Genomic DNA, 7,842 nt, shown 5'->3' on the forward strand with positions numbered 1-7,842 from the left:
GGATCCCGAAGCGGCAAACAATCGACCTAAAGAACTTGACTGCTGACTGTGCTGTCACCTTCCTCACTGGTTCCACTTCCGGCCACTTTGTGAACTTGTCGATTGCAACGTACAAGTACTCAAAGCCCCCGACTGCTCGGGGAAAGGGGCCGAGGATGTCGAGCCCCCAGACCGAAAATGGCCAGGATAAAGGGATCGTCTGGAGAGCTTGAGCTGGTTGGTGTATCTGCTTGGAATGGAACTGGCACGCTTCACACTTGGTTACTTGTGCAGTTGCATCCTGGAGGGCTGTTGGCCAGAAGAAACCTTGCTGGAATGCTTTGCCGACAAGTGCTCTTGCACCAATGTGGTGTCCACATATGCCTCCATGTATCTCTGCCAACAGCTTTTGTCCGTCTTCCCGGTGAATACACTTCAATTTCACGCCATTGAGTCTTCTTCTGTACAGTGTCTTGTCGACGAACTGGTACATACTTGACTGCCGGGCTACTCTTTCCGCTTCTTCTTGCTCTTCGGGAAGTTCTCCTGTCTGAAGGAAACGGACAATATGCTGTGCCCATGCTGGAGCTTGTGGCTCGACAACAAGGACTAAAGGCAAATTTGCTGCTGCGGGAACATCCGCTTCCACAGCGAGAACCTGCAGCTCCGCCGGAGCTTGACGTTCCCCGGCAAGTTTGCCGGAGCAAAACTTGTCGGGAGCTCCTGCTTCAACGGAACAAACCCTAGGGTTTGCCGGAGCAGATTGCTCCTCAGCGCAAGGCAAACCTGTTGCTGCGGGAACGTCCGCTTCTACGGCGAGAACCTGCGGCTCTGCCGGAGCTTGACGTTCCCCGGCAAGTTTGCCGGAGCAAAACTTGCCGGGAGCTTCTGCTTCAATGGAACAAACCCCAGGGCTTGCCGGAGCAGACTGCTCCTCAGCGCTCTTGGCGTTGATCTTGGGGACCTTCTTGGCGGCGGCTTCGGGAAGCTCTACCGGCAAATAGTCACCAGAAATCAACTTCCTCTTTTTGCTCTGTCCAGTCTGTGGCATTACGGACGGTTGAGTTAGCTTGAGCACAAAGATCCCTGGTTCCACAGGTAACTTAAGTGCGGCGCACTTTGATAGGCCATCGGCAATGGCGTTCTGAGCTCTTGGAACATGCTCCATCTGCAGGCCCTCAAAGTGTTCTTCTAGCTTTCTCACTTCGTCGACGTAAGCTTCCATCAATGGACTCTGATAACTCTTGTTTACTTGGCGGACGACAAGCTGTGAGTCACCCCTGACAACGAGCTTCCTGATCCCAAGGTCTGCCGCGACCCGGAGACCGGCAAGCAAGCCTTCATACTCTGCAGTATTGTTTATTGCCTGCTCCTTGGGAAAGTGCATCTGGACTACGTACTTGAGGTGCTCTCCGGTGGGTGCGACAAGCAGCACGACAGCGCCGGCGCCTTGCAGCGAAAAGGCACCATCAAAGTACATCAGCCACTCTTTGCTTGCTTCGTCAACGGGGATGCTCGTTTCGGGAATTTCTTCATCTGGTGTTGGCGTCCATTCTGCTATATATTCTGCCAATGCTCTGCTCTGGATAGTTGAAGTGCTCTCAAACTTAAGGCCAAAGCTTGACAGTTCCAGTGCCCACTCAACAATCCTGCCTGTCGCTTCTGGATTCTGTAGTATCCTCTTCAGCGGAAAGCGAGTGACAACTGTGATCTCATGCGCTTGGAAGTAATGGCGCAACTTTCTCGAGGCCATGAGAAGGCCGAAAAGCAATTTCTGCACGCCAGAGTACCTTGACCTAGCCCTTTGCAGAAGGGAACTGACAAAGTAAACCGGGCGCTGCACCATCTTCTTCTGTGTCTCCTCTTGTATCTGCGCAGATCCATCTTTGTCGGGACCAGAGCTTGCCGGGGAAGCTTCCTGCTTGTCGTTGGATGCGCTTGCCGTGGTTGCTGGCTCATCATATGCCTCCCTCTCTTCTACTAACGCAACACTAACCACTTGATTGGTTGCCGCCACATACAGCAGCAATTTCTCTTGTGGCTTAGGTGCGACAAGTATTGGAGGGGAGGACAGATATCTCTTCAAGTCTTGCAGCGCAGCCTCCGCTTCCGGAGTCCATTTCATTGGACCTGCCTTTTTCAATAATTTGAAAAACGGCAGGGCGCGCTCAGCAGACCTAGAGATAAACCTGTTGAGAGCAGCCACGCAACCGGCAAGTCTTTGTACATCCTTGACGCGCTTTGGTGCATCAATCTGCTCAATGGCCTTGATCTTGTGGGGATTGGCTTCAATTCCCCGCTGAGACACGAAGAACCCGAGAAGCTTGCCGGAGGGGACTCCAAACACACACTTCTCGGGGTTGAGCTTGAGGCTGATCTTGCGCAGATTTGCAAAGGTCTCGTCTAAATCTTGGAGCAGAGTTGCCTTGTCCTTGCTCTTGACCACTATGTCATCCATATAGGCCTCCACATTTCTGTGTATTTGCGGCTCAAGAGCGACATGGACTACTCTTGCAAATGTTGAGCCAGCATTTTTTAATCCGAAAGGCATCCGTATGAAACAGTACGTGCCACATGGAGTAATAAATGCGGTCTTCTCCTCATCCTCTTCTGCCATGAAGATCTGATGATATCCTGAGTATGCGTCAAGAAATGAAAGCAAATCACATCCGGCTGTGGAGTCAACAATCTGGTCAATGTGCGGCAAAGGAAATGGGTCTTTGGGACAAGCTTTGTTAACATCAGTAAAATCGATACAAAGTCTCCATTTCCCGTTTGCCTTGCGCACGACTACAGGATTGGCCAACCATGTGGGATGGAGCACTCCTCTGACAAGGCCTGCTGCTTCCAACTTCTTGATCTCTTCTGCAATGAATTCTTGGCGCTCCACTGCTTGCTTCCTGACTTTCTGCTTGACGGGCCGCGCATGAGGACAAACGGCAAGGTGGTGCTCAATCACTTTCCTGGGAACATCGGGGATGTCAGATGGTTGCCACGCAAACACGTCGACATTCGCCCGCAAGAAAGCAACGAGCGCGCTTTCCTATTTAGGGTCGAGAGTGGCGGTGATGGTGAAGGTACCACCAGTGCCGTCCTCCTTGGCAGACACCTTCTTCGTCTCTGGCGGAGCTGCCATCGTCTTCTTACACTTGCCGGTGGAGCTCGATGGTGCGTCCTCGACGGCAGCGCAGCACTCCGAAGAGGTGCGCTTGCCGGAGTGGGCATCAGAACTCTTGCCGGACTTGGTCTTCTTCTTTCCCCCAGGAGCTTCAGCGGCAAGTGACTTGTGATCTGCTGCGGCTGCCGCTTCCTGGTAGATCTTGTCGGCGCAGATAAGAGCATCCTTCTTGTCGCCGGGGACAGAGATGACGCTTATCGGGCCTATCATCTTCAGCATGTTGTACGCGTAGTGAGAGGCTGCCATGAACTTGGCGAGTGCTGGATGGCCAAGTATCCCATTGTAAGGCAATGGAATATCGGCAACGTCAAAAGTGACCCTCTCAGTCCTGAAGTTCAGCTCGCTGCCAAATGTAACTGGCAACGTGACCTTCCCCTTCGGCTTGCTCCTTCCCGGATTGATTCCTTGGAATGTGCCGGTCTCTTCAAGCTCGCTGTCAGGGATCTGGAGTTTCTGGAGTACAGCGGAGGAGATCAGGTTCAAGCCGGCCCCGCCGTCAACTAGCATCTTAGTGACCTTGAGGTTGCGGATAGTTGGTGAAACCAACCTCGGCAAACACCCGACCGCAGTTGTGCGATCAGGGTGGTCCTCAATGTCAAAGATGATAGGCGTGCTGGACCACTTCAGAAGCTTGCGTGATTCAATAGGTGGTTCTGCTGCATTGACTTCCCGCACCCACTTTTTGAGTTGGCGGTGCGAAGTATGCAGAGAAGCACCACCGTCAACGCACAAGACTTCTGTGGCTTTCTAGAACTCCTGCTCACTGGTCTCGACATCATCCATGTCTTCGTCGTCGTCTTCGTCTTCATCGTTGTCGCGGCCGCGGGGAGGTCTGTCTCCTTGCCGCTGTTTGGCCTTGCCGCGGCGTCCTCCCCGGCCGGCACGCTTCTTGCCGGATTCTCCAGCACCTCCTTGGGCCCTCTCCTTGTCTCGTCGCTCGTACTCAGCCTTTTGTTGCTGGACAAGCTGCTCGACTTTCTTGCAGCTCTGGAGGTCATGGCCCTTGGTGCGGTGAATCTTGCAGTACTGCTTGTCGGTGCCGTCCTGCTTGTCGGCGACCGCCACAGCCTGACAGTTGGTGCATGCGGCACCTCCTTGCCGGAGCTACCAACTTTGGCTTTCTTGGTGCCACCTTCGTTGTCGGACTGCTCAACGACTAGCACATCTTTGCCTTTCTTCTTCCTGTTCCGCCGCCGGTTCTTCTTTGCCGGGGCAGCATCCTCACTGTCAGATCCTCCTACTCCTACATTCTCTCCGGGGAGTTTCCTCCCTTCCTCAGCACGTGCACACTTGTCGGCCAGGGCATATAGCTCACTGACGTCTCTGATCTTGCACATCGCCATCTCCTCCCGCATCCTGCGGTTACGTACGTTCTGATGGAACGCGCTGATAACCGCGACAGGGTGGACATCTGGGATGTTGTGCTGTACACGGCTGAATCTCTGAATGTACTTGCGCAGGGGCTCTCCTTCCTTCTGGGCGAGCAGGTGAAGGTCACTCTCTTGGCCATGAGGTTTGTGGCCGCCTGTAAAGGCACCGACAAACTGATGGCATAGGTCTGCCCAGGAAGATATGGAGTTGTCCGGCAAGTGCATGAGCCAGGACCTGACGTTGGGCTTGAGCACCAGCGGGAAGTAGTTGGCAAGGATCTTGTCGTCCCGCCCCCCGGCAGCCTGCACCGCGATGGTGTAGATGCTGAGGAACTCCGACGGATGCGACTTGCCGTCGTAGTTCTACGGTACATCTGGTTTGCAATTCTTCATGCTGGGCCACTGGACTTGCCGCAGCTCACGGGTGAACGCAGGGCAACCTACCGCGTACGGCAAGTCGCCTGGTTCCCCTGGCGCATGCATTTCGACAGAGGGCCCAGCGCGCTGGTCTGATTAACATCGCGCTTCTCTTCGGCGCTCGATGCGAGTACGAGCGTCCTCTTGTTGCCGTTCTTGAAGAACTTGGCGCTGATCGCAACGAGCTCGAGGATCTGATGACGCGGTGGAGTCGTTGTTGAGGTGGATCCGGTGAGTCGGCGATCTTGGCCTTCGGGGTGGAGAGTGCATAGAGGTTGCACCCCCACCGGTCTTGTCGCCACCGGCTCGTGCCGGGCTGACTAGCTGCGGCTGCGACGTGCTCGGCTGCCGCTGAGTGTCGCCGTTGGCGAAGCCGATGAGACTCTGAATGGTAGCCCTCCAGCCGTCGATCTTGTCTGCTGTTGGAGGGTAGTCTAGGAGCAGTTCAGCTCGCGCCAAAGCTTCTGCTGCAGTGGCGGTGGCGAACGGTGCGAGGAGCGGGATATGCTCGGACTTCTAACTATGTTAGAAGGAGCAGTATCCCGTCCAGGCGACCGTGCCTCGCTCGCGCCAGCATGTTGGCATGCATGGTGGTCCTGAGCGCTCCGAGATCCACCAGCTCGATCTTGGTCCAGCAAATGCATGGTACCATGAGTACCATGGTGCTGCCGGTCCCGCGCCTCTTGGGATGTGCGCGGTGCATGTACGGACGCCGAGGTCTTGGAGTGCGCCCGGTCGTTGTGGGAGCCGGCTACGCCGCCGATGGGCAACGCAGCCTTGTCCTTGGACCTGGCAGCACCGTGAGCTCCCTCGTCGACGCGCGTTCTTCCGTCGGCGCCTGCCCCATCAGCCGTTTGCTCCGGTGATGGTGGGTTCGGCGCGGACGGAGCAGATGCCTCCGAAACCTTCTTCTTCGGCGGCTTGTTGATGAAGATGATGAAGATGATGAAGATCTAGCCCGCGAGAACGCCGGATCTGGTTCACACAACCTCGACGCCCCCTACCTGGCGCGCCAAAGATGCCGGGGTACTGATCCACGGGCACCTATGGGACCGGCGGACCGAGTCCCTTTCGGTTCGGCAGGGGCGGAGATCGTTCAAAGAGCGGATCGAGGCGATACACGCGAGCGATTTACCCAGGTTCGGGCCGCACGGATGCGTAAAACCCTACTCCTGCTTTGTGGTTGTATTAATTTCTTGCTCGGGAGCGCAGAGTGCTACAGTACACTTCAGCTACTAACGAGACCGAGTGCGAGTGTATCTGAGCTAGCTAACCCCCCTCTACGTTGCGCACGGGCCTCCTTTTATATGCTCAAGGGGTCACCGACAGGTGGCATCGGAGGCAAAGGGTAAAAATGGAAAGGTGCTGCGGTAGGCACAGCTACCTGCTACAGTGTATCATACCTAACCCTAACGGCAGGGGACAAGGGTAGTAAATGCCCGTCTGTGTCGCCTAAACAGTGCAAAAGGGACCGTCAGGGACGCCACCGCTCGCCACGATGGCAAACTTGTCAGGGCCATTGGCCACCGCACGCCGCTGGCTGCACAGCCTCCCGCCACGTACGCCTGGAAGGGCCCCAGAGCGACACGTTGGTGGATGTGCTGGAGCACGAGCACGGAGAGGTGGCTTGCCGCGGCAAGCGCCCTGCCGCGGTCGTTGTCTTGTCGCGTCCGGGAGCTTGTCGCTCACCGGGCCTTGCCGGGGCGCGTGGCGCGCCGCGGCAAGTTCCTTGAGATGCCTTGGGTGGCCCTCCCGGCAAGCTCCTCTTGCCGGGGTCTTGTCTCCTTGACTTGGATACTTTGTTCTTGAATGGCTCCATAGGAACCACAGAGGACCTTGGCGGTCACCCGGCAAGCCTTGCCGCGGGATGCTGCGACTGCCCGTGCACAAGTTCGGGATACTAGGGTACACCTACTCTAGTACACATACAGTTGCGGCGGTGGAAAAGTGGTTTCGTGGCTCCCCTGGATGTTTTCAGGGTATAAGAGTATATATAGGCGAAAGAAGTAGGTCGGTGGAGCTACGAGGGGCCCACGAGGGTGGGGGCGCGCCTACCCCCTGGGCGCGCCCTCCTGCCTCATGGCCACCTCGTTGCATCTCTGACTTCCACTCCAAGTCTCCTGGATTGCGTTTATTCCAAGAAGGATCCTCGTGAAGGTTTCGTTCTTTTTGGATTCCGTTTGATATTCCTTTTCTGCGAAACACTGAAATAGGCAAAAAACAGCAATTTGCACCGGGCCTTCGGTTAATAGGTTAGTCCAAAAATAATATAAAAGAGTATATTAAAGCCCATTATACATCCAAAACATATAATATAATAGCATGGAACAATCCAAAATTATAGATACGTTGGAGACGTATCAAAGTGTTGGGCCAACATGGGCCTAAGGGAGAGAGAGGGAAGCCCGCAGGGGGTGGCCGCCCCCCTCATAGTGAGTGCGAATAGGACAAGGAGGAGGGGGCGGTGCCCCCCTTACCTTTCCCTCTCCCTCCTTCCTATCCCCTCCGGTGGAAGAAAGGAAAAGGGGGGGCGAATCCTACTTGGACTAGGAGTCCAAGTAGGACCCCCCATGGTGCGCCCCTCCTGGCCTCCGGCCTCTCTCACGCCCTCCTTTATATACGTGGGCAGAAGGCACCCCAAAGGCACATCAGTTGTCCTCTTAGCTGTGTGCGGTGTCCCCTCCACAGTTTACTCCTCCGGTCATAACATCGTAGTGCTTAGCCGAAGCCCTATCGGATCACATCACCAACACCGTCACCACGCCGTCGTGCTGACGGAACTCTCCCTCGATCCTCTACTGGATCTAGAGTTTGAGGGACGTCATCGAGCTGAACGTGTGCTGAACATGGAGGTGCCGTACGTTCGGTACTTGGATCGGATGGATCGTGAAGACGTTC

Source organism: Triticum urartu, chromosome 4A (assembly GCF_056163025.1).
Source record: "Triticum urartu cultivar PI428250 chromosome 4A, HENAU_Tu73, whole genome shotgun sequence".
In the NCBI taxonomy this organism is placed as follows: domain Eukaryota; kingdom Viridiplantae; phylum Streptophyta; class Magnoliopsida; order Poales; family Poaceae; genus Triticum; species Triticum urartu.